At 44.0% G+C, this 26405-nt stretch overlaps 1 protein-coding gene and 1 non-coding gene across 2 annotated transcripts in view; one reads left to right on the top strand and one right to left on the bottom strand.

Annotated features, from left to right (window-relative positions):
• Nucleotides 1-26405, top strand: part of LOC126277956 (uncharacterized) — a 564263-nt gene that overhangs the window by 203518 nt on the left and 334340 nt on the right. The gene's annotated exons all lie outside the window — the stretch shown is intronic.
• On the bottom strand, nucleotides 2818-2892 carry Trnat-ugu (transfer RNA threonine (anticodon UGU)). The gene has a single exon. It is a non-coding gene; the product is annotated as a tRNA-Thr (tRNA).

Raw genomic sequence — 26405 nt, 5'->3', positions numbered from 1 at the left:
CTCCTCAATTTTTTGCTGTTCTCCGATCACCCAGCATACAACTGCCATACAGGATCCAAAAATCTCCGCCTCAGACCACAGTTGCACAACACCTCCACATGCATACGCCAACGGCCTTGTCGCAATGGTAACACCGGTTCCCGTCAGATCACCGATGTTTAGAGGTGTCGGGCTGGCTTAGCACTCGGATGGATGACCATCCGGTCTGCCGAGCGCTGTTGGCAAGCAGGGTGCACTCAGCCCTTGTGAGGCAAACAGAGGAACTACTTGATTGAGAAGTAGCGGCTTCGGTCTCGGAAACTGACATACGGCCGGGAGAGCGGTGAGCTGACCACATGCCCCTCCATATCCGCATCCACTGACACTTTTGGGCTGAGGATGACTCGGCGGCCGGTCGGTACCGTTGGGCCTACATGGCCTGTTCGGGAGGAGTTTAGTTTAGTTTAGTCCATATGCGTACAGGATCGTGAAATCTGGATAAACACTGATGTGTCCGGTTCCCGGGTTCGATTCCCGGCGGGGTCAGGGATTTTCTCTGCCTCGTGATGACTGGGTGTTGTGTGATGTCCTTAGGTTAGTTATGTTTAAGTAGTTCTGAGTTCTAGGGGACTGGTGACCATAGGTGTTAAGTTCCATGGTGCTAAGAGCCATTTGAACCATTGATGTGTCCAAAAGTCTGCTGAGTCTCTTTAGCTAGAAACATTAGCACGCAGTCTATACTGAGAGTGCCCAGAAGCAGCCAGACGTCTCCTCGTGTCGACTCACACTGACAGACAGGCTGCACCTCTAGCCCCAGTTTCCGACCCAGGATGGCGCCACCATCAAGTGTCAAAGACGCTGGCAATCACAAATGTGTCACTCTACGGTACAGCAACCGGCAGAGCTTGAAAGTGGGCTCATTGTGGGCCACCATTTGAACAGCTGGTTGAATCGTACAATATCCAGATTTGTGGGCGTTCGGTGTGACAGTGGCCCAGTGCTGGACTGTGCGGTTACGGGAGGGCGGGCATACCAGTTGTGAAGTCACCGATCGACCCCGTCTCATGACCACAACGAAGGGTCACTGTATTGTGCAACAAGCTGGCAATAGCCCTTCGCATCTATGCCTGCTATCCGAGAACAAGCAATGGAACTCTGTGAAACATTCTGTGTCATCCTGCACTATCGGTCGGAGACTAAAAGCAGTCGGACTAGGGCGTTACCGCCCCATGGGCAGCTGCTGTTAATACTACAACACAGAAGCCTGCATCTTGATCGCTACCCTGACTGGGGAAACTGACTGCTGATCGATCGCGTTGCATTCTGCTGAATTATGGACTGTGGTTCTGCGCCTAGCGGTTCTAGGCGCTACAGTCTGGAGCCGCGCGACCGCTGCGGTCGCAGGTTGGAATCCTGCCTCGGGAATGGATGTGTAGGTTAGTTAGGTTTAAATAGTTCTAAGTTCTAGGGGACTGATGACCTCAGAAGTTAAGCCCCATAGTGCTCAGAGCCATTTGAACTACTTTTTTGTGGTTCTGCACTCCCCTGGATAACCATAGTCGCTCATTGTGGCGGCTACGTGAGAAGAGGTCCCACTCTTCCAATGTTTTGGAGAGGCAAAACGGTGTTACTCCTACATCACGTTGTGGTGAGCCATCCTGGTATAACTTCCGGTAACAGCTGGTAGCGAATGAGGGAACTCTGACTGTACAACGGTGTGTCACGGACATCATGCGTCCTAGTGTGTTATCTCTCACGCGACAGTACCCTGGTCTCATTTTTCAACAGGACAACGCTTGTCCAAACGTGGAACGTGTCTGTTCGAAATGTCTCCGTGATGGTGAGATACTCTCGTGACCAGCAACTCCCCCCAGATCTGTCCCTGCTACCATGTGTCAGCTCGGATGTCAACTCTGCCCAGTATCCAGAATATTGAAAGTTTTGCCATGAAAAAATTGTAAATTATTTTAGACTGGTAAAGGACCAGTTACAAACGTTATGTGACAGCTTGCCTCAGGAGAGGACACACCCTTCCCAACCGCAACTGTGAGTGCATCCAAACTCTAAGAAGTACACTGTTAAGCTGATATATGGGCTATACTGCCAAGTTGTTTGTAAAATTGTCTCGGCTTTGTAATGACTGAATACGTGGAATTTAATTTCCCTCCATCACTCCCTTCTGTGTGCTTCACTCTTTTTGTTAGGTGGTATAGTATAAGCAGACCTTGACTTTAGCGACTTTGTATGTATACCAAGTGGGTGAACGTGTTTACCGTAGGAGATGTAGGAGATGGTGTGGTAGTATTCCCAGTAGCACAAGCGGTGTTAACAGCCTCTCAGAAATTTGCCCACTTCTGGAGAGTTGTTTCCGCAGTTCGTTGCATGATGGACCCTCCTTGTCAGCACAAAGAACGAGTATCCAGTTTCGTTGCGCATAAGGGGGAGTTTGCTTCACGCATTTATCGCAAGACGAAAGAGGTGTAGGGAGAGCATTGTCTCGCACGGTGCACAATATTCCATTGGTGCCAACGTTATTAGGCGGGATTGCTATTGGCTCTGAGCACTATGGGACTTAACATCTATGGTGTCATCAGTCCCCTAGAACTTAGAACTACTTACACCTAACTAACCTAGGTACATCACACAACACCCAGTCATCACGAGGCAGAGAAAATCCCTGACCCCGCCGGGAATCGAACCCGGGAACCCGGGCGTGGTAGGCTGGATGTGTGGTCAAGAATGCCCTCGACCCCGCTCGAGAATGAAATTAGAGTTATATTAATACCTTCAGCTGCTGACGGGCGTTAATATATATCAACGGGGAAAGGTGAAAATGTGTGCCCCGACCGGGACTCGAACCCGGGATCTCCTGCTTACATGGCAGACGCTCTATCCATCTGAGCCACCGAGGGCACAGAGCATAGTACTACTGCAGGGTCTATCTCGCGCACGCCTTCCTGCCATGTAAGCAAGACATTCCGGGTTCCAGTTCCAGTTGGGGCACACAACCTGTCCCCATTGCTATATATATCAACGCCCGTCAGCGGCTGAAGGTATTAATACCATTCTAATTTCGTTCTAGACGGCTGCAGGTCATCAATCCTATCCACATAGGTATACTGTTCGAGAATGTCGATGGGAGGTCCTCGAACGTCCTCCTTACAGCCCCTACAGCTCCCCATCTGACTCGCTTACCTTCCGGCCCTTCCGCAATCTCTGAGGTCAGAGGTTCACCTTCAATAGGAAAGTGGAAAACTGGATCCGTGTTCAGACCCGTCGTTTTTACACTTAAGCGATCCACTCCCTTCATGTGCGCCGGGATCGGTGTGTCAGTGGGAAACTACGTGTTACATACATACGAGAATCATTCTCATTTTCATTGGTGACAATGTAAATTTGTGCCGGGCTGCTTGACGCGATTGGTCGCGTTGATCGCTACGGTCGCCCGGGCACGCACCCCGGTCCCATCCACACTTCCATACGTCACCGCTGTCGTCTGCTTCCTGTACTCGCCTGTATACTGTGAGTCTCTTACAGGAACAGAGACGTATGACTAAAATCGAGGCCCAGATATGAGTAGCTCTATTGCTCCACATGCTCTATAAATATAAAACTATTATTAAAATTTATTTACGTACTACTGCAGTCTCCTTTACATCTGGGCACACCTTATACAGGATGTTTCAGTAGGAACGTGCAAAAATTTAACAGGACATAGGGCTCCAGTGAACAATTAGAGGTAGGGAACCTGGAGCCAGAGAAACCAGCCTAAGGAGATAAAACGAATAAAATCAGGTTACCGTATACTTTTTTATTTGCATTAGTTAGCTACAAATATCATCACTGACACAATGAAGGTACCATTTCGCTGTATCTTGAAAAATGTGTTGAAACTGATGACCATCAACTTCAATGCAAGCATGCCTTTGTCGAACAAGATTCTGTCGCACCGTGACAAATAGCTATGGTGTGTTTCGAATCTCATCACAGGCAGCCTCAATTCTGGCAACTAATTCCATGTCCGTATCTACTGGGGTCTCATACAGAAGTGACTGTAGATACCCTCAAAGGAAATAATCAGACAAGGTCAGGTCACCTCGCAGACCATGGAATAGGACCTCCCTTTTCAATCCAGCGACCACGAAATACCGTACCGGTACTGGTCCACCGTAGTGTACTGTGCGTCACTGAATAGCACTGAGTAATGAATAGAGCTGTCGTTGATTCATAGCACATTCTGTCATGGGACAATATAAATACAACAGAGGCACAAGTAAACTAAACGAAACCTGCATCATGACTTCGTGGTAATTAGGCTCGTTCTCGTACAGTGCATGTAAACTTGTACGCATGTTAGCTCTAAATAAGCTTGAAAGTAGTAATTCTAGACAAAGTGGTAGACAAGTTAACTTCCACATCTCCTTGAGCTGGCTTATCTGACCCCAGGTTCCCACCTCAACTTGTTCGGTGCAGCGTTCTCTACGTTCTGTTACATTTTTGCAGGCACCCAGTATATTAACACGTCCCTCTGTTTGTGTGTGTTTGTGTGTGTGTGTGTCCTAGAAGAAATGCTTGACTCTAATTTTCAGTATTTTACATGAGAAACATTCCATAAGAAAAGGAAAAGAATTCAACTGTTAGAAAAAAAACTATCTGAAAACACTTGCTAGTAGCCGGCCGGAGTGGCCGTGTGGTTCTAGGCACTACGGTCGCAGGTTCGAATCTTGCCTCGGGCATGGATGTGTGTGATGTCCTTAAGTTAGTTATGTTTAAATAATTCTAAGTTCTAGGGGACTGATGACCTCAGAAGTTGAGTTTCATAGTGCTCAGAGCCATTTGAACCATTTGAACACTTGCTCATAGGAAAAGAAAATTAAGCCCGGCCCCCCTCGCGATTCTGTAAACAGTACAAAATATCTAGTTTTTCGTGCACTACGACTATGTGTCGTACAGTGATACAGTTTTAGAGATACATTCGTCCGCCCACGGTAGCTGAGTGGTCAGCGCGACAGACCTTTTTCCTAAGGGCCCGGGTTCGAATCGCGGCTGGGTCGGATATCTTCTCCGCTCAGGGAATGGATGTTGTGATGTCCTAATCATCTTAATTTCATTCCTATCGACGCGCAAGTCGCCGACGTGGCGTCAAATCGAAAGACTTGCACCAGGCGAGCGGTCTACCCGACGGGAGGCCCTTGTCACACGACATTATTATTATTAGAGATACATTCAGTGGAATATGTGATTACTATCTCCAAAATACTTTGTGAATAGAGTTAGTGGTAGAGAAGTAGTAAATTAAAACGCCATGACTGATGTTGAAGTTTTACTGCATTAACAGCTAATACGTAGTAAGCGATAAACTTCTGGCGTTTCTAGAAGATGTGTAAAATCGTCGTCTCTTTCATTATTTTTATGAGGGATGTCAGCGAAAAAATGTTTTGAAAAGATCTGAGAATATGTGTAAAGTTTGTTGGAGGCCGCTAAGTTCTCTCGTCATCAGATACTGAACGAATACAGTCTGGGTGCGCAAAGAGCGTTGTAGGTAGGATAACAACAGTCCTCAGCAGTCATATTGGGTGTTAATAAACCGCTTCAGATGTATTGAGTCCTTTATTATTGGATAACCACTGGCTTCGGGGCCTCGAAAGCCACATCTTCAGGTGAACGTCTGTATAAAAATACATCCTGAAGAATAACAGCCCTGAGATATACACTGGTATGGTAAATTAGTTTAAGATTTTAAAATTTTTGAAAAGTATTAAGAACTTTTATATGAGGGTATCAGAATGTTAGTACTGACATGACTAAAACATTAGAGGCGGAAAGCTCGGAAACTTTTTACCCAACATTCGTTGTCCGTCAGAAAAAAGAAACCGCTAAAAGGCGGTATGTCATAGAATAAAACAGCCGGATTCCGATATAGTGGATTAGTGGATACACGAATCATAGCATAGTGATCCATCGATAAGGAGAAAATAAATGAAAACTATTAAGGACTAATAATATTGGGCCAGAATGAAAAACCAAGAAGTCTGGATTATTACCGCGCCATGCATTACGCTGCTTCAAAGCACATACATAGTTTCTGACTTCGGTATCCATACTGAAAATCAAATTTTTGTTGTCCCTCTAACGCTTGATATGGGCAAAAACAGTAATATCAGAATCTGAGTCCGCCTTAATGCAAAACACCTTATTATTCGTTTATTTCTTTATTCTCCCAAGCTAGTTTCGGTGACAAATGTGTTCGCTGAGTAATAAACGGCAACAGAACAAAACCGCACAGAAAATGTGTCGCAAACCATAACAATAATTCTTAAAACATGCTGCAACATACACTAAATAAGGTAGTTATGAAAGTATCCATAGAAAACTATATTTCAAAAAGCGAATAATAAAAATGTAATAATGTGCTACTATGTTTGTATAACCATTCTATTTTCTGCATGTTTTAGGTTAAAAAACCACTGATTATGGTGATATTTGTCACCGAAAGTACTTTGGGAGAATAAAGAAATAAACGCATAACAAGATGTTTTGCATGAAGACGAAATCAGTTTCTGATATTACTGCTTTTATATTCAAACACGGACCAAATGGAAGAATTCCAAGATAAAATTATTGTTCATATAGGCACCCTACAACTGTAAACTGGTCACCGGATGACATTTCTAGACAGGTGTCGGAAAAGATTTTTTAAGTAATAGAACCCAGTACGTTGTCCTCGATGGTGAGTGTTCATCGGAGGTGAAGGTATCATCTGGAGTGCACCAGGGAAGTGTGGTAGGTCCGCTGTTGTTTTCTATCTACATAAATGATCTTTTGGATAGGGTGGATAGCAATGTGCGGCTGTTTGCTGATGATGCTATGGTGTACGGTAAGGTGTCGTCGTTGAGTGACTGTGGGAGAATACAAGATGACTTGGACAGGATTTGTGATTTGTGTAAAGAAGGGCAGCTAACTCTAAATATAGATAAATGTAAATTAATGCAGATGAATAGGAAAAAGAATCCTGTAATGTTTGAATACTCCATTAGTAGTGTAAAGTTTGACACAGTCACGTCGATTACATATTTGGGCGTAACACTGCAGAGCGATATGAAGTGGGACAATCATGTAATGGCAGTTGTGGGGAAGGCGGATAGTCGTCATCGGTTCATTGTTAGAATTATTGGGAAGGTGTGGTTCATCTGTATAGGAGACCGCTTATAAAAAACTAATACGCCCTATTCTTGAGTACTGCTCGAGCGTTTGGGATCCCTATCAGGTCGGATTGAGGGAGGACATAGAAGCAATTCAGAGACGGGCTGCTAGATTTGTAACTGGTAGGTTTGATCATCACGCGAGTGTTACGGAAATGCTTCAGGAACTCGGGTGGGAGTCTCTAGAGGAAAGGAGGCGATCTTTTCGTGAATCGCTACTGAGGAAATTTAGAGAACTAGCATTTGGGCCTGACTGCAGTACAGTTTTACTGCCGCCAGCTTATATCTCGCGGAAAGACCACAAAGATAAGATAAGAGAGATTAGGGCTCGTACGGAGAGATATAGGCAGTCATTTTTCCCTCTTTCCGTTTTGGAGTGGAACGGGAAGAGAAGATGCTAGTTGTGGTACGAGGTATCCTCCGCCACGCACCGTATGGTGAATTGCGGAGTATGTATGTAGATGTAGATGAAAACAGATGTGTGCACAGGAAGACACTCTAATGCTAAGTCCTTATTATGACGTCCTAAATGCGATATCTGAACACGAAGCTTTCGAGACGTGTCAAGTGGTAAGCACTTATGAAGCAGACATGTAACAGAGTTGATAAATTGCATGTAACAGCGGCGCCATATACCCAACAAGTAACACTCCATTCTATCCAGCAAAACCCTGGCGCATCAGATCCGCCCAATACACATTTCGAGATCTTTTCCTTTTACAACAACCATAATACTTCAACATTAAAGAACGCTCGAGTACATTTTACACCATTAAAATCGTCATATCAAATATCATACTTTGCATTATTCGACTGGATAACAACAGCTGTTAATAAGACTTACGCCACCTCTCAGTCCCGTGAATTGGTTAGGCGCTGGTGGGGCTGCACGCCGCACGTTGGCGCCCCACCTGGAAGAACTGATAGCAGCTGCATCATAGAGTTTCCAGGAGGGGCGTTGTGCTGGAGCGGCCACGTGTGACCGGCGGTGATACGTCACACGCCGGCGCCCTCCGCGCTCCACCGGCTGGAAGTGGAGGGCGTGTCCTCTCCAGAACAAGATGCCGCTGGAAGTCCAGACTCTCATAAATCGTCGGCAGTCGCATGTTAACAAGATCTTCGGCAGTAGTTCCGCTCTGAAATTAGTCCAGTTGGGAAACTCTACCAGTTAAGTAATGTTAAGTAGGCCCGCCCGATTGGCCGTGCGGTCTAAACGTCGAAACGTTCACTCACTGTCATATCTTCCAAAGACTCTTCCGATTCTTGACGACATGGTACCAAAATACGGCAGAAAGTTTGAACCACCTGAAGATGTCGGACAGTTGCTCCTAGGAAATAACGTGGAATTTGCACATTCGGCGGCAAACCCGTGAAGACTATTTACAACATATCGACCGGGGAACTGTGGCCGAGCGTTTCTAGGCGCTTCAGTCGCAGGTTCGAATCCTGCCTCGGGAATGGATGTGTGTGATGTCCATAGGTTAGTTAGGTTTAAGTAGTTCTAAGTTCTAGGGGACTGATGACCTCAGATGTTAAGTCCCATAGTGCTCAGAGCAATTTGAACCATCCACCAGTAAAGCTTGAAGAGTCACAATCGAGATGCTGTCATAACCTGTTCATTAAGAAGAGTAATCGTAAGTAGTAGTTTTACACAATAAGTCAAATAGCAAAGCTAGAAACTATTTATGTGTCCGGTGGCAGCGTAACACATGGGACGGACATTACCCATGCTATATCGACCGTTATTAGAGAATGAGAACACTCGACAACTTCCAACATACTTTCGTGAACTAAAATGAGAATTCCTGGAGCGAAGACACTTCCGTTTCACGAGACGCTATTGAGAAAATGTAGGGAACTGCCATTCATCTGAAGCCGACTGCAGAAAGATTCTACTGCCGCCAACGCACATTTCGCTTAAGTACCACGAAGATAAGGGATATTACGGCTCATAGAGTGGCACATAATCGTTTTTACATCGCCTCATATGCGAGTGGAATAGAAAACAAAATGGCTAGTAGTCGTACGAGGTACGCCCCTCTCCCGTTCCCCCACACAATAATGAAAGGAAAAAAGTTTATCTTACTACGTTTTCACTATTCGTGCAGTAAAATTTCTGCATCTGTCATGGACGCTCTAATCTATTACTTCTTTACTACTACCTAATTTTTCAACACACTTTGGAGAAAATATCCACATACACCGCTGAATGTATGTGAAAAATTATACCATCGTACAGCATTAATGAGTACTTGTGGCGATACGACCTCGTTAACGTTGAGTTTGAAGTTGAATACTTTCAAGAAGGTTGGGTGAGTTACTGGTCGAGAAGAATGAAGTTCTAATTATGTAATATTATTTCTAAGCTCGCGCTAATCTTCTGTAATTAAAGGTTTGCATTGAAGTGTATTTACAACATCTTCGAAATTTTCGAGAAGAAAATACACTTCCTTGTTCAGACTGTAGGGACGGATGTTCATAGTTCCTCAAGGAGGTTCATCTTATTGGCTTTGTAAGAATAATGCAAAATGCGTGTCATTTTCAGTGATGTCCAATGCGTGTTTATTATTGGTTAGATGAGTGGCGAATACTGACATGGGTAGACTGTTGACCCTACCTGCACATCTGTGCTCTTTTATACATTGTTTGTGCTCTATTATAGTTTGTTTAGATATTTTTCACAGGCAATGTTGTGAGTAATTACTACAAGTAAAGTTATTAATTCTTGTTTTTTAATGTGTGGATCTATAACCCTGCCAGTGTGTCCATGGACTCTTTCGAAGGTTTGTCTGGTGAAACGATTTTGCAGTTTTGGTTGTTTAAGGACATCTATTTATTTGTTTCATTAACAGTACATAGTAACCCACCGCCTTGAAATGTAAGGTGGGTCGTATGCTTCTGAATCTAATAGCAAAGAATTATCGTTGTTACAATCTTATTGATATACAGTTGTTAATGCTTCTTTTTAAATAATATAAAGAACGTAATATATGAAGATTTCTCTGAGGTGACAGCGAATTGAATGCTTAACAACTGTTAAAATGGTTCCATATAATTTGATACTACCTAGTTGATGAGAATATAATTTATACATTGCAAATGTCAAAGAAAAAAAAAGTAACACAATGAGCGTGGTTAAGAATAATTTGTAATATCTGGAGAGAAGTGATATGCTGTATTTGGATGAGTAATACAGTCTAAGTAGCGTGTTGATTAATAATGGCCTATTTGTATCTATTTGAGATGAGAAGGTCTCGGTACAACCTCGAACTATTCTCATCTGAAACGGTTTGCGCTACTGTATGTTTGCATAGATTATACTGACTAAATGCTGATTGAGAACTTCATACATGGAATACACGAATTTTCGCTTCACAAGAGAAACACACTTATGTTTGTAACTTGTTAGTTGAAATAGAATATAGTTCATTGCTACTTGAATGCATTATTCCTTAAATAACTTAATTCATTTCTGATATGTGAAATTCATTGATTGTAGCTTTGAGTAGAACTTCTGTTTGCACACAATAAGACGAACAATACATTACTGCTTGTGTGCAGTATGTTTTAAACACTATGCAGTATGTCATTGTGGAGGAGGCGCCTCGGAATAAAAGTTCTTCGAGCCTTCTCCTCCCAAGCGACATTACCTTGTTACTACGGTCTTAGTATGTGGTGCGGGTGTTTATTTATTTTATGGTTGTTGTGTTGTTTGTAACTGTGTTGTGGCACGCAGTTTAGGGACAGGTGAGGAGGATGTGGCATCTTTAGTAGAGGTCTAGGAAGACAGATCGCGAATCACATAATTAACATACATACTATATGAAATCCGCACGGTCGCAGGTTCGAATCCTGCCTCGGGCATGGATGTGTGTGATGTCCTTAGGTTAGTTCGGTTTAAGTAGTTCTAAGTTCTAGGGGACTAATGACCACAGCAGTTGAGTCCCATAGTGCTCAGAGCCATTTTTTTGAAATCCGCATAATTTGTGCTTTATTGTAGAAAGGAGTCTGCCAAGAGATTGGAACACAGCGCCGGGGAAAGTGTCTAAGTGCTATCTAAGTGCTATACTCTGGGCTCAGAACATCCATGGACAACAGGGCAGCTGCCATATGAACGATGCGAGTTATTATAACGGTGGCACAAAAAAAGTATGGCAGCATTCATCCCGACACCGACACAGCAGTATATCCGTCCATAGCAGGGACGGAGAACAAGGCGGCTGGACCATTTGTCAGAGCACAGAGGTGTTCTCGCGTTGATGCTATCATTGTGGGACGAGAGCGCTATTACGCTGCTGTTACGCCGACAGAGTTCCAAGGACATCTTCCAGAGTACATTCCCTTCAACGAGATCACAGTCTGATTCAGCTCTCGTGTCCGTTCCGGACTGGTCCTCAATCTCTAACCAACTCTAAATTGATGGCAACAAGTACTAATAAGTCCATCAGCATTGAGTCGTTGTTAAACTTCATCTGATTAAAATCGTTAGTTTACCTTATATCCCATTAGCAAGATGGAAAATATTGGGCCTGAGTTTCTGATGAGAATCATTCATATAATTCTAGGTTTCCTGATATGCTTTGAAGACGGATTATCTATAAAAATAAGTACGAAATATGCCCTCAATTATAAATTCCCTATTAAATACAATGTTTAGACCCATAAACACATAGAAAGATGGATCCTTTATTGTATGATTATATGATAGCGGAACAAACACTGGTAGCAGTTACTTCTGTAAAATATCTGGGAGTATGCGTGCGGAACGATTTGAAGTGGAATGATCATATAAAGTTAATTGTTGGTAAGGCGGGTACCAGGTTGAGATTCATTGGGAGAGTACTTAGAAAATGTAGTCCATCAACAAAGGAGGTGGCTTCCAAAACACTCGTTCGACCTATACTTGAGTATTGGTCATCAGTGTGGGATCCGTACCAGATCGGGTTGATGGAGGAGATAGAGAAGATCCAAAGAAGAGCGGCGCGTTTCGTCACAGGGTTATTTGGTAAGAGATGTTTAGCAAACTCAAGTGGCAGACTCTGTAAGAGAGGAACTCTGTATGGCGGTGTAGCTTGCTGTCCAGGTTTCGAGAGAGTGCGTTTCTGGATGAGGTATCGAATATATTGCTTCCCCCTACTTATACCTCCCGAGGAGATCACGAATGTAAAATTAGAGAGATTCGAGCGCGCACGGAGGCTTTCCGGCAGTCGTTCTTCCCACGAACCATACGTGACAGGAACAGAAAAGGGAGGTAATGACAGTGGCACGTAAAGTGCCCTCCGCCACACATCGTTGGGTGGCTTGCGGAGTATAAATGTAGATGTAGATGTAGAAATTTAATCAGTAAGTTGATCCGAGTGCAAAAATTGTAGAATATTACCTGGACAGGAAAGGAACAATTTACGCAACGATTATTAACGAGCACTGAAAAAGAAAATTGAATTACGGGAACCTGATTTAGTCTATAGAACATCTGACTTCGCACGGGAAACAAGTAAGCAACGGTACTTATAGCTCCACCGCGTTCAGTGGGGTATGTGGACCACATTGCTGTTATACAGTAGCTCACAAATACAAGACATCAAAAAACCACACTTTGTAGAACGAAGAACTCTGCCATAGTACGAACACCGTATTCTTCATCTTGTACTCAAAATTCATGCATAGAAAAGCGAAGTACAATGTTCCTCGTGACTCATTGCAGTTTTGAGACTAATCGAAGTAAGAATTCTAGAAAAAAAATGAAATGAAATGATCGTATGGCATTGATCGCCGGGAGACCACATGCGGGGTTGTTCGGCCGCCGTATTGCAAGTCCTGTTTAGCTGACGCCACTTCGGCGACTTGCGAGTCAATAACGATAAAAGACACACAACACGCAGTCATCTCGAGGCAGAGCAAATCCCTGACCCCGCTAGGAATCGAACCCGGCACCCCGTGCACGGGAAGCGAGAACGCTACCGCAAGACCACGAGCTGCGGACATCCTAGAAAATTACTACCACTGCTGATGGCAAGGTGCAATTTTTCTTCTTTCCTTTCTTCGCCCTCTGAAATCCGTAAAAACATTGGAGAGGCGCCAGCAATAGTCTCTTGCGTACAATTCTGTTTATAGATGCTACATCTGCACCGAGCGTTATTGTGATGACAGCTCAGGGCAACTCATGTGAACAGGAAAGTTGTGTCAAGGAAAATTAATTGTTATGAAAAGTATCTCAATATAAAACCATGTAATTGTCTCCACGAAGTAGTTAAGGGGAGTGAACATGTGTATTATTGGTGCTCAAAAGTACATGGTACTCAAAGGTTCAACACACAGAAGAATAGACAACTCAGGCTTCTCCCGAATAGGCCTTGAAGGCTCAACGGCACCGACTGACTGCATTGTCTTCCTCACGCTATCGGCGTCACTGGATGCGGATATTGGGGGCCGGAAGGGCACGTGGTCAGAACACCACTCTCCCGGCCGTTCTCGGTTTACGAGATCCAAGTCGCTACTTCAGATCAGTAGCGCCTCGGTTGGTCTCACAAGGGCTGAGTACATCCCACTTGCCAACAGCGCTAGGAAGACCCGGACGATCACACCATCCACGTATTAGCCAAGACCAATAGCGCTAAACTTCTGTGATTTGAGGGGAACCGGTGTTGCCACTGCCGGAAGGCCGCTGACGTAGTGAAACAAATGGAAATATACGAGGGTTATTAATAAAATAACCTACGTTTATTTTTTTAATGTGAGAGAAATGACAGAATTCATTTTACAATACTGTGAAAGTGCTCTCTCTAATGTATTTTTGCATATAATTTCCAGCCACATTGAGACATTTGACGTAACGTTTGATGATCTTTGAAATTTGTCAATCTTAGAATTCTGCCACTTTCACTCATCTACCATTATATTTACGGAAGCCGAAATTTACAGTAATTCCTTTGTACAGAAGAGTACCACTGATCTGTGGTAAATGAACAAAAAGCCCCTTGATAGTGAATCTGCGGTTTTCTCTAACCGTTTCCTCAGTCAAACAAATCAAATCTGCGTTCAAGAGAGTCGGTGGACGCTTCCCGCTTCGTCATGGACATTGGTTCGCCCATTTTTAATCTGTCTTGCAATATTTTCACTCATTAACCAAGATTTTGGCTACCGAAAATTTAATATTACTGGGCCATTGGTGGAATATGAACTACCAATCATGGAAGAGGTAAAAGCACTCCGTCTTCAGGCCACAAGTGGCCCATCGGGACCATCCGACCGCCGTGTCATCCTCAGATGAGGATGCGGATAGGAGGGGCATGTGGTCAGCACACCGCTCTCCCGGTCGTTATGATGGTTTTCTTTGACCGGAGCCGCTACTATTCGATCGAGTAGCTCCTCAAATGGCATCACGAGGCTGAGTGCACCCCGAAAAATGGCAACAGCGGATGGCGGCTGGATGGTCACCCATCCAAGCGCCGGCCACGCCCGACAGCACTTAACTTCGGTGATCGCACGGGAACCAGTGTATCAACTGCGGCAAGGCCGTTGCCCATGGGAGAGGTAAGAGTGACCATAGGACTGCTGAAGAGGGGGATGGCACCAGGAATAGATGGCATACCTGCAGACATGCTGAAAGAGGGAAGAGCTACTCTACAAACGAGACTGTATCACTTAATCTGCTTAATTTGGAAGAAGGAAAGGATCCCAGAAGAATGGAAGGAGTCTGTCATCTGCCGTATACCAAAGAAAGAACACCCAATGAGATGTAGCAACTATAAGAGGAATGTACAGCTTAAAAGATCTCGAGCATGTTGTTACTGAAGCGACTAACACCACATGTCAGGAAAGTACTAGGATTCCAACAAGCAGGTTTCAGAAAGGGAAAGTGAACTGTAGACCATCTACATACGATACGGTAAGTGCTAGCAGAGATGGCAATTCCGCAAAAATGTTCACTGTCTTTTTGTGGATTTTCAAGTGTGAATACACAAGCAATATGGAAAGATCTCGAAAGGGCTCAAGTTCCCAGAAAACTCATAAAACTGACACAGATCTGCATCAAGAGGACAACATGCATGGTGAAAGTAAATGGAAACATATCAAAGTAGTTCAACGTGGGGACTGGAGTGCGACAAGGAGACTGCCTCTCTCCTCTTCCGTTTAACCTGGTACTGGACAGAGCCCTGAGAAAGGTAGCAAGCCTAGAGACAGGAATACACCTAAGAAGAAGGATCATTACCCTAGCCTATATGGATGATGTCGTTTTAATAGCAGAGAAGGAGCAAGACCTAGCTCAGATGACAGGAACATTAATGGAAGAGGCAATGAGTGCAGGCCTGAAGCTGAATATGGATAAGACAAAATACATAATAGTTAGCAGAGAAAAAGATGAAAGACCCCTGAAGGTGGAGGACAAAGTCTTTGAAAGAGTAAAAGACTTTAAATATCTTGGTGCTATACTCATTGAAAGGAACGAGATAGATCAGGAAATTACCGCACGAGTACAAGCAGGGAACAGGTCAAGGTTTGCTCTGGGAAAGCTGTTAAAGTCCCAGCTTCTTTCGAGATCCACAAAGACCAAAATCTACAAGACAATAATACAGTCTGTAGTCTTATATGGAGCAGAGACTTGGACCATCACCCAAAGGATGGAAAGAAAACTTCTGACATTTGAGAATGCCATCCTCATACAGATTTTTGGGCCATTGAAGGATGGAGATGAATGGAAGAAAAGTAAGAACTGTGAACTGCAGGTGCTATACAAGTCGATGGACATCGTGGCAGTGATTAAAGGAAGAAGGCTGAAGTGGTATGGACACGTAATGCGTCGAGAAGGCCAGGTCATCGGACAGGTAGTGGAGGAAGATATTAGAGGCAAAGGACCACGGGTAAGACCACGACCCCGATGGATCGGTCAGGTCAGAGAGGATATGAGTACGCTGTGGCTGTCTGAAGAAGAATACATGGACCGAGAACGTTGGAGGAGGCTGATTGGTGAGGCCAAAGACTGGCTGCGGTTTGTGTGGTCAACACTGTAAGTAAGTAATAAATTTAATGCCAGATGGCTTCAGGCGGCAGAATTCTGCCATTGTGGAATTTCTGAGCTCGTCAGACGCTACAGCAAATGTCTCAGTATGGCTACAAACAATGCGGAAAAATTTACTTTCACTGCATTATAAAACATGTAAGAGGTCCATGATTAAAGAATTTGTTGCTAGCGCACTCGAGCAGATGCAATTTCGATGGATTGCTCACGCGCTGCCTGCGATATGTAAGCTGTAACAGAATCTCAGACCAGAGAGCAGTGTTGACTGCAGTAGGAACTGTTTGTTAGTAGCAGTAAGTAGTAGCTAGCAGTCTGGTGTATCGTGTTGGCTGGGTCGGTCGTGGGGGAGCGATGGCGGAGCCTGAGCGTTGTAGTATAAGGTCAAAACCAGCCTCTCGCATATGTAGTATTGTTATATCAAGTCCCATGTAAATGCTTTTAAAAAGAAATCTCTTAATAATAATCTATCTTATAAAAATTAACTTTTGACAATCATTCAACTCAATTTAAAGATTTTACTAATTTCTCCAATCCTTGGTCATCTTGATTATTGTAAAGAAAAATCAGTTGTTTCTTTTTATACATGACAAATCTACCGGCCAGCATTCCACTGAGCTGCGCCAGAAAAATTTCTTGTAGATATATACGCGTTATACGGCGACCTAATTGAGGTAAGATTTTTCAATTTATTCAGAATGAATCTTCAGGGTCATGACGCAGTGCTGCTGACGTCCAAAATTCACCAATTTAAATTCACACTCATTATTAAAAGGTTATAAGTTAGTCGCAATTTAATTGAGAGGTTAGTCACATTGTATTACTGGTAGGTTACGAAATTTTACTGTTGGGAAGTTTTGGAGTGCATCTGTTTGAAGGTTACGCTGAATGTGAATTATATGGTTCAAATGGCTCTGAGCACTATGGGACTCAACATCTTAGGTCATAAGTCCCCTAGAACGTAGAACTATTTAAACCTAACTAACCTAAGGACATCACACACACCCATGCCCGAGGCAGGATTCGAACCTGCGACCGTAGCAGCCCCGCGGAACCGCACGGCCACCGCGGCCGGCTGTGAATTATATACTCATATTTTTTTACTGTTGGGAGGTTATTATAGATTATATTTTTTATCCGTGAGGAGGTTACACTAAATGTGAATATTATTCATATTATTTTTTTGTGGGGAGGTTACAAACAAGTTCTTTAATTTCAATATTTTTTTTTTAATAAACGGAGATTAGTTTCTGGATAGCCTTCGTATGTATAGTGGAAAACACAAACACTGAATAAAGCTCATTGGGAGGGAGTTTGACGACCCTTAAAGTTCCACGATTTGGATGAATTAAGAGCAAACATATTCTGTACCTCTTCACAAAGGCACAAAGAACAGATACCACGTGGAAGACAGGTCTTAAAGTTGCGGAAGTTTCAGAGAAATTCTGTGCCTTAAGTTTCACTATGCGAAACAAGAAAATAATTACGCGTGATCTACATGATCTACGTGAATGATGATAAACTCGTATTTCAAGTATGTTTATCCTGCAGACAGCCAGACTCCACCTCACAACACCGTCAAGTCTCAAACACCGAAACGCGCTTTAGACAGCCAAAATTTTCCTTCTTGTTGCCACTGCTACGTCTATGGACAGTACTGCAAGATTGTCGGTAAAGCTAAAAACTGAATTCTTTTTCTACAACTGATCTGCATAAGGCCATTTAGTCCATTGTTTCTGAGTTCTTTCCATTCTCGGATATTTTCAACAAAACAATTAAACAAAATAGACGATAGATCACCGGAAGCTTCAGATATTTCTCCCAAAAATAGTTTACCATAATTTTCGTTATCTCCTTTTTTCGCCCTCTGCAGTCGGTTGCATATTTTTGGCAGGAACGAGCAAGAGTCTTTGCGTACAACTCTGTTGCATGTATTACATTTATGATCTTTTTGTCTCTGAGAAACAGTCACTGCTCCTAATCGATTTAGAGAAACCACGGGAAACCCCTATCTGGCTGTCCGGAGATCATATCCCAGGAAACTCCTACCTTGATTGCCGTAGACTTCAAGTCCAGTCTTGCCGAGTGCGACACTGCTTTCCGTTTCATTCTCTCGTCTTCCTGTTAGACGACAACTTAATGGAGTTCTTGGGTCACAGACCGACGCGGCCGAAGTCTGCACCGTGTGTTTGTGAAGTTTCTGGCTGGGGGCCACGTGTTCTACGCTTTTAGCGACAGGAGCATTGCGTGACACAGGCCGCTAGTGTTAAAATCCTCTCAGAAGTCCAATCCTACAGCTAGTGTTTATCGTTGAACAAAGTCTTCTGTCTCTGCTGACAATAAGAGCCCTTGTCTCAGTGAAAAGGGTTTCACAGGCGGGATACTGCACTCAGATGATCGGATTCTTCAAAGGTGTTGATCTGGGTATCGAACACATGCGAGACGAAGTAGACAAACACATTGCGATGAATCTAAATATATATTTGATGTTGTAGTGACTTTTGAATAGCTGTAAGTAACGACAAAAAAGCACTTACTTATTTCCCAAATGTTTAACAAAGTTTATCGACCAAGAATGATGAAGTCTGCAGGACTCTAGAACTGTTAGCTCTGTGAGGTTGACGATGAATGCAAAGATTGCGTGTTTGTGGCATGCAATAGCTTTTAATACTGACAGACCACAGGTGTAGCAAGGCAAAAGGTGATAACGGTTGACAGTACAAGTATGTTTCTGATATTTCGCTAATGCGATGATCACCAGACAACAGAAACAAGTCACATGCACTGCTGAGCCATCGAAAGAGAAACTGAAATGCTATCTTGTAAGAAAAGAATCAAAGTAAACCACTGATAATGGAAAATGACGAGATTTAGTGTGAATAAGTAAATTAAAGTCGACGAAAATGCTGTCTAATCGTATTATAAGTTAATATTGTTTTTTGTGGATATGGATCAATGACGACCAGGGCAACAGTGAGTGTAAATTACATAGGTTAGAATTAAATTTCTTGTTCGTCTACTTCAGACATACACACTATGTGATTGATAGTATCGGGACAGCTGGATGAAAATGACTTACAAGTTTGTGGCAACCTCCATCGGTAATGCTGTAATTCAGTATGGTATCGGCCCATCCTTAGCGTTGATGACAGCTTCCACTCTCTCAGGCATACGTTCAATCAGGTGCACCATGATTCGTCACCCCACACAACGTTTTTCCACTGTTCAGTCGTCCAATGTTTACGCTTCACCAAGCGAGGCATCGTTTGGCATTTACTGGCGTGATGTGTGGCTTATGAGCAGCCGCTCAATCACGAAATCCAAGTTTTCTGACCTCCCGCCTAACTGTCATAGTACTTGCAGTGGATTCTGATGCAGTTTGGATTTCCTGCCTAATATCTCTAACGTCGATTAGTTGAAGAATTTTGGAACACGTATTATGTTCGAGTATAATGACTTTTCTGGAGACTAGAAATATACTCTGTAGGAATCAGCATGGGTTTCGAAAAAGACGGTCGTGTGAAACCCAGCTCGCGCTATTCGTCAACGAGACTCAGAGGGCCATAGACACGGGTTCCCAGGTAGATGTCGTGTTTCTTGACTTCCGCAAGGCGTTTGAGACAGTTCCCCACAGTCGTTTAATGACCAGAGTAAGAGCATATGAACTATCAGACCAATTGTGTGATTGAATAGAAGAGTTTCTAGATAACAGAACGCAGCATGTCATTCTCAATGGAGAGAAGTCTTCCAAAGTAAGAGTGATTTCAGGTGTGCCGCAGGGGAGTGTCATAGGGCCGTTGCTATTCACAATATACATTAATGACCTTGTGGATGACATCGGAAGTTCACTGAGACTTTTTGCGGATGGTACTGTAGTATATCGAGAGGTTGAGCAATGGAAAAATGTACTGAAATGCAGGAGGATCTATAGCAAATTGACGCATGGTGCAGGGAATGGCAATTGAATCTCAATGTAGACAAGTTTAATGTGCTACGAATACATAGAACGATAGATCCCTTATCATTTAGCTACAAAATAGCAGGTCAGCACCTGGAAGCAGTTAATTCCATAAATTATCTGGGAGTACGCATTAGGAGTGATTTAAAATGGACTGACCATATAAAATAAATCGTCGGTAATGCAGATGCCAGACTGAGATTCATTGGAAGAATCCTAAGGAAATGCAATCCGAAAACAAAGGAAGTAGGTTACAGTACGCTTGTTCGCCCACTGCTTGAATACTGCTCAGCAGTGTGGGATCCGTACCACATAGGGTTGATAGAAAAGATTCAACGGAGAGCAACGTGCTTCGTTACAGGATCATTTAGTAATCGCGAAAGCGTTACGGAGATGATAGATAAACTCCAGTGGAAGACTGCAGGAGAGACGCTCAGTAGCTCGGTACGGGCTTTTGTTAATGTTTCGAGAACATACCTTCACCGAAGAGTCAAGCAGTATATTGCTCCCTCCTACATATATCTCGCGAATAGACCATGAGGATAAAATCAGAGAGAGTAGAGCCCACACAGAAGCATACCGACAATCCTTCTTTCCACGAACAATACGAGGCTGGAATAGAAGGGATAACCGATAGAGGTACTCAAGGTACCCTCCGCCACACACCGTCAGGTGGCTTGCGGAGTACGGATGTAGATGTAGATGTAATACACATTATGACCCTCTTCAACTGTCTGCGGCCTCTGTCAGTCAACAGACTAGGTCGGCTTGTACACTTTTGTGCTGTTCGTTTCCCTTGACGTTTACACTTCACTATCACATCAGAAACAGTGGATCTGTGGATGTATAGGAGTGTGGAAATATCGCGTGTAGACGTATGATGCAAGTGACACCTAATCACCTGACTACGTTCGAAATCCGTGAGTTCCACGCATCGCCTCATTCTCCTCTCCCAAAAATGGCTCAAATGGCTCTGAGCACTATGGGACTTAACATCTGTGGTCATGAGTCCCCTATAACTTAGAACTACTTAAACGTAACTAACCTAAGGACATCCATGCCCGAGGCAGGATTCGAACCTGCGACGGTAGCAGTCATCATGCTCTGCTCTCTCACGGTGTCTAATGACTACTGAGGCCGCTGATATGGAGTACCTGGCAGTAAGTGGCAGCAGAATGCACTTAATATGAAGAAGTATGTTTTTGGTGGTGTCCGGATACTTTGGATCACACATTGTATGTTTATTGGCTCTAATAGATTCTTGCATGTTAATTGTCCACATATCTCAATTTGGAAAGAAAGAGAGAGAAATATAAATTAGTTATTATTCCGGTAGCTCCGTTTTTAACCCGACAGTTGTGCATGGTTCAGAATAAACTGACGCGTACTATTTGGGGTACACAATTTAAACTTCAGTTTATTCGACCCAAGTACATCGCAGATTGGTAGGAGTGAGAAAATACCGACGAAACTATGAAAACTACTGACAGTTTTATAATTTAAATTAGCTACTAGTTCTTCAGGACTTTTGTTGCTACCGTAACTGCCGCCAACCACGGCCACGATGCTATTATTATACTGTGTGTAACTGCGATAAATGTGCTGAAAGACTGAAATGGTAGCAGCTAATCGTACACTTTGAAGTATTCTTAATGAGATGACCATAACAGGTTTGGCGGTAACGCAACTATGAATATTCTTGGGCACTGTAAATATTGGGGTTAATCTTTCCCAAACTGTCACTTCCTTCCCTATTCTTAGATAAACAACTTTTTGCGTCCAGAGAAGTTCTCCTGCCATCATGACCGTGGAATCGTGGGATTTCCCATCGTTCTACAGTTGTTTGTGGCGACACTAAACCTTGTTTAGTAAGATCTAAGTTTTGGTGAGAGTACTATGACAACTTTTTAAATTTTTAATTTTACATCTATTGTAGCTAAACGCAGTGTACAAATGCCTGCCGCTGTGTGTTCCTTTGGTCTTAATTACAATTCTCTTGACTGCACCATCCGAAGCGCGGTATAAATAGAGAAATATGTTAAGCATCTAAACGGTTTCATCCACAAGGCACTCACAATGATCGCGGAAATTCATTCCATTTATTAATAAGTCATTTAACACAAGTGAAAGTTGAGGAAGCCGTTCCATTACGGGAAACAGTAATCCACAAGGCCAGATTATTAGTGGAAATAGCACAGTTAACACATGGCAAGATATCTGAACTGAAAAGGTGTGAAAGCGACCGAAGCTCGCATAGTCCAGTCCGTGACATGTTCGAGTTTCAAATGTATTCGCGGGAAAAGCCTACAGATAGATGATGAGAGTTATGAAGATTCGTTGCAAGGGCCGGCATTCACCGTAGCACTTACCAGGTTATCGACAGCATGTAGATGCGCACGGATCCGCGAGTAATAGGTGCGGCGCTAGGAACTTCCGACGTCACATTACCGGCCTTGCCCGACATACATGGGCGAGGAAAAATAATGTGAACAGTGATAGTAATGGGATGGTTGTGTGTGACGGTCAACAAGGCAGGTAATGCACGTGTCGCGCTGGACTGTGCGTTGTTCTACATCTACATCTACATTTATACTCCGCAAGCCACCCAACGGTGTGTGGCGGAGGGCACTTTACGTGCCACTGTCATTACCTCCCTTTCCTGTTCCAGTCGCGTATGGTTCGCGGGAAGAACGACTGCCGAAAGCCTCCGTGCGCGCTCGAATCTCTCTAATTTTACATTCGTGATCTCCTCGGGAGGTATAAGTAGGGGGAAGCAATATATTTGATACCTCATCCAGAAACGCACCCCCTCGAAACTTGGACAGCAAGCTACATCGCGATGCAGAGCGCCTCTCTTGCAGAGTCTGCCACTCGAGTTTGCTAAACATCTCCGTAACGCTGTCACGCTTACCAAATAACCCTGTGACGAAACGAGCCGCTCTTCTTTGGATCTTCAGTATGGACTAGGCATCAGTGCAGGCTGTTTACGAGTATCGCACACCTCGTATTTGCATTCAGAGGCTGAAGTCGACGTGCAATGAAAGACCCAACGAAGTTCCAAAGAGAGCAGATTGTGGGGGCCCGATTAGCTGGAGCTTCAGTAACCAAGACTGCCAACTTGTTGAACGTTTCAAGAGCAACTGTTTCAACAGTTATGACAGCCTACACAAATCATGGAAAGACATCATAGTGTAAACGTAGTAGTGGGCGCAAATCAAAACTAATGACTGAGATCGTTGTATGACTTGTGTCAAAACAACACAAAACTACGGCGGCTAAAGTGACTACAGAGCTGAATAGCCATCTTCGAGACCCCGTATCTGTCGACACTGTCCGCCGAGAACTCCATAAAGCGAATATTCATGGACGAGCTGCTGTACCGAAACCATTAGTGACGACAACCAACGCAAAGAAGCGTACAACATGTCGTCAGGAGCATAAATCCTGGATTATTGGTGGAAACACGTCATATGGTCCGACGAGTGAACGCTTTTGTTATTTCCAACATCGGGCCGGGTTTACGTCTGGAGAACTCCAAAAGAAGCCTACAATCCTGACTGCTCCATTCCAGCGGTTGGAGGTGGAAGTATGATGGTGTGGGCAGCTACATCATGGCATTCTGCTGGTCCCATCATTACTGTCAGAGGCCGTGTTACAACCCACGATTATGTAAACATTTTAGGTGATCAGGTGCACCCCATGATTCAAATGTTGTTCCCCAACAATACTACCTTATTTCAGGATGATAACGCACCCATTCACACAGCCAGGAGAGTACAATCGTGGTTTGAGGAGCATGAAAGTGAACTGCACCGTTTTCCCTGGCCAGCACAGTTCCAGGACTTGAACATTATCGAACCTTTGTGGGCGGTATTGGAGCGCAGACTCCGGAGCGGATTTCCGCCTCCCTCGTCACTACAGGAGTTCGAAGAGGTTCTCATCGAAGAGTGGCATAAAATTCCATTGGAGACTATACAATCGTTTTATACAAGCATTCAAGAAGAATCACAGCTGAACTGTGGGCACATGAGGGTCCAACTACTTATTAATAAACCATTGCCAACTAAGTACATGTGTTCACACTATTTTACCTATCCTTTGTACACCGCGAACAATCGGCTCCGTCCGGGGCCCACGGGAAATCAGTAAGCCCACTAGAACGTACCTACTGCAGGTTATAGCCTTGTCGTCTGTCATGTGTCATCACAGGAGCTTGCATGTATTTAAATGAGCAGTTGAAAATTATTAAATTCGTCTGAAATAGTAACTCGTTCCCCGCCCAGAGACAGTCGCTACAACTCGTAAAACCTGCTTAGCCACAGCCTGGGGGATGTTTCCATGGCTAAGCCTTGTCTCCGAAATATCCTTTCTTTCAGGAGTACTAGTTCTGCAAGGTCCGCAGAAGAGCTTCTGTAAAGTCTGGTAGGTAGGAGACGAGGTACTGGTAGAAGTAAAGCTGTGAGGAGGGGGCATGAGTCGTGCTTGGATAGCTCAGTCAGTTGAGCACTTGCCCGCGAAAGGCATAGGTCCCGAGTTCGAGTCTCTGTCCGGCACACAGTTTTTATCTGCCAGAAAGTTTCAATCATCGCACACTCTGCTGCAGATAAAAATCTCATTCTGGATTTCACAAAGATCTTTCGAAATCGGAAACCATATATGTCCCACGGTTACACATGTGCGATTGCGATACCTTACGTTGTCTCACTCTGCTCTTTTCCTAATTTTTCACAGCTTCCATAGCTGCTGTAAACGAGTAAGGAAACGACCGGCGGGAAAGACGAGTATTTCTTTTTTGTGCGCCGCGTAATTTACGTCTGCGGTGAGAAATACGCCGTGTTGTGGGACATTCCTCGCCACCTTCTCTGTCGCCGGTGTCAGGGCGGAAAATTCCGTCGCGGCGGTAGCCAACTCGGAACCTCTTGGCGGCCATAAAACTCTTTCTCCCGCTCAGAAGTTTGGGCAACATCTGCCCGCCGGCTCCCTTAAATTGGGCCCAGAGACAAAGTGCGACCAGCGGCCGTTAGCGGCCTCTTGAGAGATGGAGCGGCGGCGTGTTTGTGTCGCACGGGCGCTCGCGACCCGGACAAGGGAGGTGGGAGAGGTTAGCCCGTGCCTCTCGCCTCCAGCTGTCCGCGCTATTCAGCCGCTACCTGTCCAGAGCGCACCTGCCCACGTGTTTTACCTCCTGGCCGAGGATTACGTTCTGAAACACAGCCATCTGTAATAACAGTGAAAAAGACAACGCCATCTTTTTGTAACATGTGTTCTGCTGTACCATTTACGGGCATCGGACCAAGGAGCGGAAAGATAACTCACTTCTGTATCGTTCCTGAAGTCCTGCCGTTGGGTAACTCATTCAGGCTGAGTCAACGCGGAAGTGTGGCGACAAAATGCGTGGCGTAGCGGCTGAGCAGTAGCCTATTTACACTGTAGAAGAAATGAAGAGTTCGTTTGACGAGAAAATTGGAGAAGAAAAAAGGAAAATGGCAAAGGATAACAAAATTCCTTTTTCTACTTGGCCAATGTAACTCTAGTACTTCGTCATTACTAATTAGTCTCTGCCTCGAGGCAGCTTTGGTGTGATAGATGTGCCTTCACTTACGTCATTACTAGGGCCCGGGTTTTAATGACAAGTCATATTCTTTTCTGAACTACTTTTATACACAAATCTAGGCATTTTAGTGTCGAAAAATATATTTTGATTGAGCATATAAAGTCAAAAAAATGATTCAAATGGCTCTGAGCACTATGCGACTTAACTTCTGAGGTCATCAGTCGCCTAGAACTTAGAATTAATTAAACCTAAATAACCTAAGGACATCACACACATCCATGCCCGGGGCAGTATTCGAACCTGCGACCGTATCGGTCGCTCGGTTCCAAACTGTAGCGCTTAGAACCGCACGACCAGTCTGGCCGGCATATAAAGTCATATTTCAACAAATTTTAGTAATAGGTCATATTGCGGCTAACTTTTAATATAATAGGTCATATTTCCGTTAACTTTTGACAAAAATGCATATACCGTTTTTCTCGTATCTTCGGGGACACACGAAGAAGAGAATTGCTCACGAGACAATATTTAACGTGGTGTTATGAAAGATAAACAGATAAATTAGTACACAGCTTTATTTATCAGGACTGTAGCAGAAAATCGGTGTATTACAACAGTCGTTTCGCGAACATAAAACATTGACGCGCAGAGTCGGCAATACGCTCTCAGAGCCAACAAAGGCGGCTTCTGCGGTAA

Source organism: Schistocerca gregaria, chromosome 6 (assembly GCF_023897955.1).
Source record: "Schistocerca gregaria isolate iqSchGreg1 chromosome 6, iqSchGreg1.2, whole genome shotgun sequence".
NCBI classification, from domain to species: domain Eukaryota; kingdom Metazoa; phylum Arthropoda; class Insecta; order Orthoptera; family Acrididae; genus Schistocerca; species Schistocerca gregaria.
Note: the sequence above shows the minus strand (reverse complement) of the source record. Positions and strands in the feature narration are given on the sequence as shown.